Source organism: Phascolarctos cinereus, unplaced genomic scaffold (genome assembly GCF_003287225.1).
Source record: "Phascolarctos cinereus isolate Bilbo 61053 unplaced genomic scaffold, phaCin_HiC Scaffold_5;HRSCAF=322, whole genome shotgun sequence".
NCBI classification, from domain to species: Eukaryota; Metazoa; Chordata; class Mammalia; order Diprotodontia; family Phascolarctidae; genus Phascolarctos; species Phascolarctos cinereus.
Genome location: NW_027555958.1, coordinates 286223905 through 286236951, shown reverse-complemented (window position 1 = coordinate 286236951; position 13047 = coordinate 286223905). Strand labels below are relative to the sequence as shown.

Here is a 13047-nt window from a genome sequence, read left to right as displayed (position 1 = left end):
GGTATAAACGTGATTATCTAAAGCAATTATATTGCAAGCTTTCTTATCCATTTGCACCTGGAGATATGGGCTGTGCTGAGCTATGTAAGAGTACATTTCACTATTGTTTAGATTTAGAAGGAAAGAGGTCTGGGGCAAGATTAAGCAGTAATTTCTGTTTTTTCATGGCTTAAAGGGCCGTACTACCTAAAATGGTAAAATAATGTTCACATTACATAATACCACTACTAGGTCTGTATCCCAAAGAGATAAAAAAGGGGAAAGGACCTACTTGTACAAAAATATTTATAGCAATTTTGATTACATTAAATTGAAAAGTTTTTGCACAAACAAAGCCAGTGCAACTAAGATTAGAAGGGAAGCAGAAAGCTGAGAAACAGTTTTTACAGCCAGTGTCTCTGATAAAGGCCTCATTTCTAAAATATACGGAGGACTGAGTTGAATTTATAAAAATACAAGTCATTGCCCAATGGATAAATGGTCGAAAGATATGAACAGGCAGTTTTTAGAGGAAGAAATTAAAGCTATCTGTAGTCATATGAAAAAAGTGCTCTAAATCATTATTGAATAGAGAAATGCAAATCAAAACAAATCTGAGGTACCATATCACACCTATCAGATTAGCTAAACAGGAAAATAATAAATTTTGGAGAAGATGTGGAAAAATTGGAACACTAATGCATTGTTGGTGGAGTTGTGAACTGATCTAACCATTCTGGAGAGCAATTTGGAACTATGCCCAAAGGGCTATAAAACTGCCTATACCCTTTGACCCAGCAATACCACTTCTAGGTCTGTATCTCAAAGAGATCATAAAAATGGGAAAAGGACCCACATGTACAAAAATATTTTAGCAGCTCTTTCTGTGGTGGCAAAGAATTGGAAATTGAGTGGATACCCATCAATTGGGGAGTGGCTGAATAAGTTGTGGTATATTAATGTAATGGAATACATAAGAAATGCTATAAGAAATGATGAGCAGGCAGACTTCAGAAAAACCTGGAAAGACTTATATGAACTGATGCTGAGTGAAGTGAACAGAACCAGAAGAACATTGTACACAGTAACAGACATATTGTGCAATGATTGACTTTGATGGCCTTAGCTCTTCTCAGCAATGCAAGGATCTAAGACAGCTCCAAGGGACTTATGATGGAAAATGCTATTCACATCCAGAAAAAGAATCATGGAGTCTGAATGCAAATGGAAGCATACTATTTGCTCTCCTTTTCTTTTGTTGTTTTTTTCTTGTTTCTTCTTTCTCATGGTTCCTCCCATTACTTCTAATTCTTCTATAGATCATGACTAATGTGAAAATATGTGTTTTTTTTTATGGAGCCCAAAGTCTTTTATTATTATTATTATTATTATTATTATTATTTTAAATATAAATTTATTTTTAGTTTTCAACATTCACTTCCACAAGTTTTTGAGTTCCAAATTTCTGCCCCATCTCACCCCTCCCCCACCCCAAGATGGCATGCATTCTGAATATCCCTTTCCCTAGTCTGTCCTCTCTTCTATCTCTCCCCCCTTCTCTTATCCCCTTCCCCTTCTATTTTCCTGTAGGGCTGGATAGACTTCTATACCCTATCTCCTGTATTTCTTATTTCCCAGTAGCATGTGAAAACATTTTTTTTAAACATATATTTTTAAAACTTTAGGTTTCAAATTTTCTCTCTTCCTCCCTCCCCACCCACCCTCATTGAAAAGGCAACAACTCAATATAGGTTATACATGTGCAGTTATGCAAAACACTTCCATAGTAGACATGTTGTGAAAAACTAACTCTATTTCCCTTAATCCTATCCTGCCCTCCCATTTATTCTATTCTTTCTTTTGACCTGTCCCTCCTCAGAAGTTCTTCTGATTACCCCTTTCCCAATCTGCCCTCCTCTCTATCATCCCCTCTCTCTGTCCCTTCTCCCCCTATTTTCCTGTAGGGTAAGACAGATTTCCATACCCAATTGAATGTGTATGTTATTCCCTCCTTAAGCCAAATCCTATGAGAATAAGATTCACTCATTCCCTCTCACCTTCCCTTGCTTCCCCTCCACTGTAAGAGACTTTTCTTTTTTTTTTTTGTGAGATAATTTACCCCATTCTACCTCTCCCTTTCTTCTTCTCTGAGTATCATCCTCTCTCATCCCTTAATTTTATTCTCCAGATATGACCCCTTAATCTTCAACTCACCCTGTGCCCTCTATCTATCTATCTATCTATCTATCTATATCATATACATATAATTTTTTCCTTCAACTACCCTAATACTGACAAAGGTCTCATGAGTTATAAATATCATCTTTCCATGCAGGAATGTAAACAGTTCAATCTTAATAAGTCTCTTATGATTTCTCTTTCCTGTTTACCTCTTCATGTTCCACTTGAGTCCTGTATTTGAAAGTCAAATTTTCTATTCAGCTCTGGTCTTTTCATCAGGAATGCTTGAAAGTCCTCTATTTCACTGAATGACCATTTTTCCCCTGAAGGATTATACTCAGTTTTGCTGGGTAGGTGATTCTTGGTTGTAATCCTATCTCCTTTGCCCTCTGGAATATTATATTCCATGCCCTGCGTCCTTTAATGTAGAAGCTGCTAAATCTTGTGTTATCCTGATTGTGTTTCCACAGTACTTGAATTGTTTCCTTCTGGCAGCTTGTAATATTTTCTCCTTGACCTGGGAACTCTGGAATTTGGCTATAATATTCCTAGGAGTTTTCCTTTGGGGATCTCTTTCAGGAGGAGATCTGTGGATTCTTTCAATTTCTATTTTGCCCTCTGGTTCTAAATATCAGGGCAGTTTTCCTTGATAATTTCTTGAAAGATGATGTCTAGGCTCTTTTTTGATCATGGCTTTCAGATAGTCCAATAATTTTTAAATTCTCTCTCCTGGATCTATTTTCCAGGTCAGTTGTTTTTCCAATGAGATATTTCACATTGTTTTCTAATTTTTCATTCTTTTGGATTTGTTTTACAGTGTCTTGATTTCTCATAAAGTCACTGTTCCAATTGCTCTATCTAATTTTTAAGGAAGTATTTTCTTCAGTAATCTTTTGGACTTCCTTTTCCATTTGGCCAATTTTTCTTTTTAGGGCATTTCTCTCATTGGCTTTTTGGACCTCTTTTGCCATTTGGGTTAGGCTGTTTTTTAAGGTGTTATTTTCTTCAGTATTTTTTTGGGTCTCCTTTAGCAAGCTGTTGACTTGTTTTTCATGATTTTCTTGCATCACTCTCATTTCTCTTCCCAGTTTTTCCTCTACTTCCCTTACTTGCTTCTCAAAATCCCTTTTGATCTCTTCCAAGGCCTGGACTGATTCATATTTTTCTTGGAGGCTTTGGATGTAGGAGCTTTGACTTTGTTGTCTTCTTCTGGTTGTATATTTTGATCTTCTTTTTCACCAAAGTAAGATAATATAGTCTGACTCTTTTTGCGTTGCTTGCTCATGATCCCAGCCAATTACTTGAGTTTTAAACTCTTTGTTAAGGTAAGAGTCTGCTTCCAATGTGGAGAGTGTACTGTCCCAAGCTTCAGGGGTTTGTATAGCTGTTTTCAGAGATACTTGTAGGGACCTGTAAATTTTCAATTTTTCCAAGGTGGTATGATAAAGGGTGAGGTGTTTACTCCTTTCCTGGCCTGTGACCACAAGTATTCCTTTCTGCCCCGTAACTGAGAGGAGGGGTTTTCTCCACAGCCACTACAAGCTCCACCAAGCCAGCGTTCCTCCTCATCCCAGCACTGCCGCCCAGAACTGTGACCCAGATCCACACACGGGCAAAGCAAGAGATTCCTGCCTGAGCACTGGCAGAGATCCCTGCAATCCCTCTCTGATCAGCCACTGGATTCCCCCTCAGTCTGTAGGCCAGAAGCTTGGGAGGCAGCTGCACCCCCCCCCCCATGGTCTTGGGGAATGGAGCTGAAACCCCGCCTTCCTCTGAGCACCACAGAAACAGACTTTTCCCAATGACCTTCTACATTGTCTTTGGCATTCGTGGATTGAGGAGCCTGGAAACCCCCAGAGCTGCCTGTGATTCACTCCTCTGAGGCCTGCTCCAGGTTTGCTGCGGCCTGCGCACCCACGCTGCGCCTCGCTGCGCTCCCAGCCCAGCGCGATACACCTTTCTGATCAATCATCCAGGTTGTCTTGGGCTGGAAATTTGTTTCACTGTGTCTTTTTGTGGGTTCTGCTGCTTCAGAATTTGTTTAGAGCCATTTTTTATGAGTATTTGGAGGGGTTTGGGGGACAGCTCAAGCAAGTCACTGCTTTCACTCTGCCATCTTGGCTCTGCCCCTCCTGAAAATATGTTTAATATGAACATATAAGTTGAGTCTATGTCAGATTGCATGCTATTTTCTTGGGGGGGGGGAGGAGACCAGAAAATTCAAAACTCAAAATCTTATGGAAGTGAATGTCAAAAACTAAAGGATAAATTTATTTATTATTTTAAAAAATACTGGGTTGTGAGAAAGGACTTCTGAATGTGGACCCTTGGAGCCAATTCTTTTTAGGTGCTTAGGGAATGGGTTCTACGGCTTGGCCAAGGCAAGTAATCCCTGACAATAGACCTGACCAGAAAAACTGGATATGGAGTTTGAATCCTAGAATCACTAATTCCAGGAGGTGGGCAATACTGAGCAGGTGTTAGAATAGGTCTTATGCTATGTATATGCATTGACATTTTCTTTTTCCTTTTTTTTTAAATAGTATTTTATTTTTTCCAATTGCACAATTTTTAACGTTCATTTTAAAAACATTTTGAGTTCCAAATTTTCTCTCTCCTTTCGTCCCTCACCTCCTCCCTCCCTAAGATGGTAAGCAATTTGATATAGGTAATATATGTGCAATCATGTAAACATATTTCCATATAAGTCATGCTGTGAAAGAGGAAATGGACTGAAAGAAAAAAATATGAAAAAAATGAAGAAAGTGAAAATAGTATGCATCAATCTGCATTTAGATTCCATCAGGGCTTTCTCTGGAGGTGGGTAACATTTTTCACCATGAGTCTTTGGAATTGTCTTGATCATTATGTTGCTGAGAATAGCTAAGTGATTCATTGTTGATCATTGTACAGTATTATTGTTGCTGTGTACAACATTCTCCTGGTTCTGCTCACTTCACTCATCAACAATTCATGTAAGTCTTTTGAAATCAGCCTGTTCATCATTTCTTCTAGCACAATAGTATTCAATTATGTTCATACACCACAACTTGTTTAGCCATTTGCCAATTGATGCGCATCCTCTCAATTTCTAATTCTTTTTGAGCTGGCATTTTCTGAGACACTACCACTAACACTGAAGGAATGAGAGAGTACTCAAGAAGAAGCTAGTAGATTTAGGTCTTGGAATGTGTTTCTTTTTTAAAAAATTTGATTAATTTATTTTGATTTATCAATAATCACTTCCATACACTTTTGAGTTTCAAATTTTTTTCCCCTTCCTCCCCACCACCCTCCCCAAGATGGCGCACAATCTGATATAGGCTATACATGTACATTCCTGTTAAACACATTTTCACATTAGTGGTGTCATAAGCAAAAATTAAAACCAATAGGAGGAACCATCAGAAAGAGGAAATAAAACTCAACAGAAGAGAAAAAAATAGCAATTCAACTTTCATAGTTCTTTTTTGGGATGTGGATAGCATTTTTGGAATGTTTTTCAAATATGTGCACGGGTATGTATGTATACATATGCGTAAGTGTGTGCATGCATGTGTGTGTGTGTGTGTGTGTGGAGTGAGAGAGAGAGAGACCGAGACATATAGAGAGAAAGAGACAAAGAGAAAGAGAAGAGAGAGAGAGAGAGAGAGAGAGAGAGAGAGAGAGAGAGAGAGAGAGAGAATGAATTGTATTTGGGTTTTAACAAAAGACAGAGAAAAGGACCTGTAGGAAGAGAGCCATGCCAAGCATAAAATGCAGAGTCATGCCTAGCATGGAATGGAGGTAGGGATGGGACTTTTTTCCAGAATACTTACATTCTAGGGGATGACTTCCTCTCTCTGGATTCCTTTTCCACACCTTACCTTAGGAGTTCTTTTGCATAGCCATTATCCATGATCTCTTATTTGGCAGATCTAATATTTTCTCCAGCCTTATCCTTCTTGACTTTGGAATTGAGTGTTTCTAACTCTACCTTCCCTACCATGGGGCTCTAGGGCTACTCCCAGGGTTGTTCTCCATCTAGGTACCTTCTCTTGTTACTGGACTTCAAGCTTCCTCTTGGTGGGTTGTTCTTAGAGCCCCTCTGCAGCTGTTGCTAGGCCAAACTTTCCAACCACACCATTGTGAGAAATAATTCCTTTGGACCCCAACTCTATTCTAATCACTATTGATCAGTTGGATATTCTACGTAAATCATATAGGGATAGATAGGTCCTTATGGTGGGCCTCAAAGTTCATACTCAAAGTAATGTTCACTACTTGTTTACTGAGTTATGAGACTCACTGGTACAACCACAAGAATTCTAGCGAAGATATCTCCATCCTGCTTTGTTCAAATTCCATATCCAAACCAGCATGGGGGCATGCCTTGATGCTTTGGAAAGGCCCCCAATTTATTTCTGTGCCTCTGGACCATTCTCTCTTGTCCAACACGAGCAGGTGACCATCTTATGATCATCTTATGACCACTTAGTCAGTGGAGATCCAACTCTTGATACATGCACCTCCTTGCTAATATGTCACTTTTGGCCCTAAAGAGCAAGGTCTAGCAACCAATAAGATTCTGTACTTTACCATGCCTCTTTTGCATATTTGGAAACTTTATGAAAACAAGGTCCTGGAAGAAGGGAGCATCTCAGCTTGTGAGGAAGATCTGTGGTCCACTTCATTAGAGGGGACCATGGACCCTTCAATAAAGTGTCATTGGTTCAGAGCTCTGCCTAAATCTCTTTTATTGTAGATTGGACAATTTTAATCCCCACACCATTTTGTCTACTTCAGGGTTTCTTTAGAATTATGGCAGTCTTGTGCATCCCTGGGAGAGAAAGAGGACACTACCAATGACGCTCCTTAATCCATTTTAATTGATGCATTTTAAAACTTTACTAGGGGTGTTTTCAGGGTAACTGGGCATCTTCAGGTCTTAACAAATGACTGTCTTCCCCAAAAGCAAGAAGAACAACTTGGAAAGACTTAAGAACTCTGATTAATGTAATGACTTATCCTCTGGCTTACTAGAGAAAAATAACCTCATTAATACAAACTCTTAAGCTATGGTTTTGTGTGGATATGGCCCCCAAGAGTATCTTGAATCCGGGGTAGCTATACTGGATACTAGGTGCAAATTAATGTTCGATATTACACTTACATGCATAAAAAGAACTTAACATTTTAGTCAATTATTGAAAACTCCCATCTGCATACGTGCATCTTGCTTAGACCAAGACACCAGGTCCAGGTCCTTAGAATTATGCCCTGAATAACTGTGAAGAGCATTAAAGACCCAGAGCTTTGAACTTCAAAGATCCAGAGGAATAGTGGAGTTAAGTCCAGGAGCCCAGGTGACCCAAGTTGAGACCCAGCAGGGCTAACTACCCCACCCAAAAACACAGCAAAGCCTGGCTCTGGTACAAAGCCTCAGCTCCAGAACTAAGGCTAGAGGGGTGAGTAAGCAGAAGAAGATAGACAACTGCAAATAATTGTAATAGGTGTAGAGATATTGAAAATGCCAACCTTGGAGAGAATACATCATAACAACTGTCATCACAGACTCAGATAGAAAAATGGAGTTTCTACAAGGATTGCTTGAATGCCTAAAAGAAATGAAGCAAGAGATAAATGAAGTAAAGGATCTGGAGAAAACAACTGAAAGCACAAGTAGTTTAGAAAAGAAAGTGATGAACCTTACCCAACTGACAGGCTCTCTGAAAATTAGAATAAACCAAACAGAAATCAGTGACTACAAAAGAGCGAGATATTGAAACAAAATAAAAATATGGAAAAAATAGAAAAAAATGTTATCTCCTATCAAAAACAACTGACCAATAAAAACAGATGAAGGAAAACTAATCCACGAATCATCAGATTCCCCAGAAACCACAATTTAAAACAAAAACAAATACCTGGACACGATATTACAAGAAATCATAAATGAAAACTGACCAGATACATTAGAAACAGAAAGCAAAGTGAAGACAGAAAGAATCCACTTACCACTTCCTGAAAGAAATGCTAAAAGAAAAATTCTCAGGGATGCAGAAAAAGTTTTTGACAAAATACAACACCCATTCCCATTAAAAACCCTAGGAAGCATAGGAATAAATGGAGCTTTCCTTAAAATGATAAGTAGTATCTATCTAAAACCATGAGCAAGCATTATCTATAACGGGGACAAGTGAGGACACCTTTTCGGTATTGTTGTTGTTGTTGATTCTTCACTCTCAGACACGACCACTGGTGTCATGAGGGTGATGTCTTGACTTAACATGAATTAAATTTAAGTGAAGCAGAGCTCAGAAAATTCTCTCCTCCAGAGTCAATGAAATCCAAGAAAAAGGTCAAGACACGATGGCCCAGAATGAATGACTTATCATTGAACCAAATGGATTCTAATAGCAAGTAAGTCTGTTCTCCAGCCATTAGAACACTAGGCTGAGAAAAAGGACTGGACTCCAGGCCTAACTTTGCTACTTATTTGTCATCTGACCTCAGAAATCTTACTTTTCAGCACCGGCCCTGGAGTCAGGGGGACCTGAATTCAAATCTGACCTCAGACACTTGACACTCACTAGCTGTGTGACCCTGAGCAAGTCACTTAACCCCAATTGCCTCACCAAAAAAAAAAAAAAGCAAAAAAAACAGAAGGAGATGCTAGAAAAAATTTCATTTAAAATAACTGTATGCAGCATAAAACATTTAGGAGCATACCTACCTGCTAAGGTACACATAGGAATTATATTAACACTTTTCACACAAATAAAGACAGATCTAAACAATCAGAGAAATATTAATTGTTCATGGGTAGAACAAGTCAATATATTAAAAATGACAATATTATCTAAATTAATTTACTTATTTGGTACTATATCAGTCAAACTCCCCAAAATTATTTTATAGAGTTAGAAAAAAATAATAAAATTCATCTGAAGGAACAAAAAGTCAAGAATATAAAGGGAATCAATGAAAAAAAAGTATATTAGAGAAGGTGGATTAGCAGTACCAAATATCAAACTATATTCCTAAGTGGTAATCACTGAAACACTTTGATACTGGATAAGAAATAGAATGGTTGATCTATGGAATAGATTGGGTATATAACATACAGAAGTAAATAAGTACAATTAACAGAGTGTTTGATAAACCCAGAGGTCCTAGATATTGGGATTAGAACTCATTATTTCACAAAAACTGCTGGGAAAACTGGAAACTAAGCATAGGCCATCATCTCATACTGTATACTAAGATAATCTCAGAATGGTTTAGACATATAGGGTGATATCACAAGCAAATTAGGGGAACACAGAAAAAAATTACTTGTCAGAATAGTGACTAGGAGAATAGTTCATGACCAAAGAAGAGGTAGAAAGAATCACAGGAGGTAAAACGAATACCAATAGTCATATGAAAAAATTCTCTAAATCACTAATAATTAGAGAAATGCAAATTAAAACAACTCGCACCCATCAGATTGGCTAATATGAAAGAAGAAAATGACAGGAGCAGATGTGGGAAGACAGGCACACTAATGCACTGTTGGTGGAATTGTAAACTAGTCCAACCATTTTGGAGAACAATTTGGATCTATGCCCAAAGGGCTATAAAACTTTGTATACTCTTTGACCCAGAAGTATCAATACAAAGGTTTGATTTCCAAAGAAATAAAAGATAAAGGAAAAGGACCTACATGCACAAAAATATTTCTAGCAGCTCTTTTTGTAGTGGCAAAGAATTAGAAACTGAGGGGATGCCTATCAGTTGAGGAATGGCTGAATAATTTATGGTATGCAATTGGGATGGAATACTATTGCACGGTGGAGCAGCTAGGTGGCGCAGTAGAGAGAGTACCAGGCACATCCATTTTCCTTTTCCGTTATATTAGCTAATCTGACAGGTGTAAGGTAGTACCTCAGAATTGTTTTAATTTGCATTTCTCTAATCAATAGTGACTTAGAGCATTTTTTCATGACTATAGATAGCTTGGATTTCTTTATCAGAAATATCAGCCTGTTCATATGCTTTGATCATTTGTCAATTAGGGAATGACTTGTTTTCTTATAAATTTGACTCAGTTCCCTATATAGTTGAGAAAGGAAGCCTTACCAGACACTTGTGCTACAACAGAACAGTTCTGAAAATAATTAGTTGAAATTTAAACCTTTTTAAAAAAGCAATCAGTATGAAAGACATTCACAATTTCACGTAAAATCTTTTTGTATTGTACTTTGCAATATTCATATGGAGTTTTTTGGTATTTGTTAAGTTCAGAGAAAAAAAATTAAATGATCAGATCAAAAAAAAGAGAATAATACTGCCTGCTCGGCACCTTCACCTTCGAGTGGCAGGATGAAACCTAGTAAACTGAGATAAAACTTGGAAAGACAAAAGATGACATCAAAAACTCTGTCTTTGGAACTGTGTTTGCTCATTCCATGACTTTCTTTCCTGACAAAATTTTCCTCTTCGATACTGTGCACTGTGTGCTTGTGAGTAGAGATTAGAATCTCAGTATGTCACAGAGTATATACTGAGTTTAGACATTTCCTCTTGACTAGATTATTGCAATAGTCTTCTAACTGGTCTCCCTACAATTGAGCTTGTCCCCTCTCTAATTCATCCTTCACACTGCTGCCAAATTGTTGTGTTATTTGTCCTTCATTCTGGAAGAGGACCATGACATCAAGAAGATGATGCCATGACTTGCAAGTGAATTGGATTTAAGTGAGGAAAGGCTGTGCAGGGTCACTAGCCTCACTGTCTCCTTCGGAGCTGGAGCAGTGGCAAGATATAGATCAAATGACTGGAGATGGCTCCCCACTGCCAAACAGATAAACTTAAAAGAAGAACCTGACTACATCATTCCCTTGCTCAAGAAACTTACATAACCCTCCACTGCCTTTAGGATGAAATACAAACTTATCTTTGGACTGAGTTCAGCTTTGGCTGTGTTGAGTTTGAGAATATCCATATGTACATCCATTGTGTGACTGGAGATAAACAACTGAATGTTGGCTTCTTCTTCTTCTTTTTTTTTTTTTGCTTTTTTTTTTTTTTTGATGAGGCAATCGGGGTTGAGTGACTTGCCCAGGGTCACATAGCTAGTAAGTACCATGTGTCTGAGGCCGGATTTGAACTCAGGCCTCCTGACTCCAAGGCCAGAGCTCTATCCACTAAGCCACCTAGCTGCCCCTGTCCCTTGGCTTATTTTTAAAGGCAGATAGGTGCCACAGTTGGGCCTGGAGACAGGAAGACCTGAGTTAAAATCCAGCCACAAAAAAAATAAATTAAAAACCAGCCACAGATACTTAATAGCTTCGTGATGCTGGTCAAGTCACATAACCATTACCTCAGTTTTCTTAACTGTCAAATGGGGATAATAACAGTACCTACCTCCCAAGGTTGTTGTAAGGATTAAATGAGATATTATTTGTAAAGTACTTAACACAGTGTCTGGCATGTAATTGCACTACATAAATGCTTATTCTCTCCTCCCTTTTCATCTTGTGAAAGAGATGATTGTGTGGGTGAAGTGACAGGAGAAGGCCAGAGATTAAACTTGGTTGGGGGAGGGGGCTGAAATTTGGGGGGAAGTTGTGAAATTGAAGAAGAAGCACTCAAATTGATGAGGACCATGTGTAAAGGGAAGGGCACAAGAAAGATAGCTCATGGTAATAGAATTTGTGTGATTTGGCGACTAATTGGATCTGTAATGTGAGGGAGAGCAGAGTTGATGAGAATGACTTCACATCTGGGTGATTAGAATAATGGTGCCCTCAACAGAAATAGGGAAATTTGGAGAAAGGAAGAAGATAATTCCATTTTGGACTTATTGAGTTTGAGATACATTTGAGAGATCTGGGTAGAAATATTCAAAAGGCACTTGGTGATGCAGGGTGGGAGCTCACAAGAGAGATTAGGGCAGGATATATAGGAAGTCTGGGAGTCATCGGCATAGATACGATAAAGGGAGCCTATGAGAGTTGACAAGATCACTAGGAGAGAGAATATATAGACAGATGAGGGAGCTAAGGCTCTGTCATGAGTGGACATAGATAATGATCCAGCAAAGGAGACTGAGAAGAAAGGAGAAGATCTTTAGGAGGAGAACCAGGACAGGGAATTGTCATGAAAGCCAAGGTTGGAGAGAATATACAGGAAGAGGATGTGGTCTCCCGCGTCAAAATTTATGTAGAAATGAAGAAGGGTGAGAATTGAGATATCATCGTCATTATCATCATCATCATCATCATCATCATCATCATCATCATCATCATCATCATCAGACTTAAGGATTAAGAAACTGTTAGCAACCTTGGAGACAAAACCAGATCACAGGGGTTGAGAACTGAGTGAGAAGAAAGGTGGTGGCGGCAAAGAGTAGATAGTTCCCCTCTCCTCTCCCCTGCAACCTGCCCCCACCCCAGGAGTTTAATTTGGAAAGGAAACAATGGCTTAAGGAGGTATCAGGACCAAATGAAAGATTTTTAAGTATAGGTAGGGCTTAGCCATATTTGTAGACATTACTGAAGGTGTGGAAGAGATTTAAGATGAGAGAGAATAGGAGTGATTGAAGTGGGGCAAGCTCCCAGAGGAGTTTAGGGAACAAAAAGGCAGGGGAGTGGGATTGCGCTCTGGCTAGGAGAGCCTTATCTTTGTCAGAGACTAGAGCACAGAAGGAGAGAGAACAGCAGTATGTAGAGGAGACAATAAATGATGTCTTTTTCCCCATGAAAGGACACTTCTCCTGATTAGCCCCCCAGCAGAACTAAAAGCAATATATGGAAATTCTAAAGGCCCAGTTAACCTTGGAGTAAGGAAAGAGTTGTAAGGATAAAAACTCCCCAACAATTAGAGCTATCAGAAAGTGGAACGGGCTTGTTTGGGAGA

General features: G+C 38.7%; 1 protein-coding gene across 1 annotated transcript in view; it reads right to left on the bottom strand.

Moving 5' to 3' along the window:
* Positions 1-13047, bottom strand: part of RAB37 (RAB37, member RAS oncogene family) — a 93285-nt gene that overhangs the window by 19455 nt on the left and 60783 nt on the right. The window lies entirely within an intron of this gene.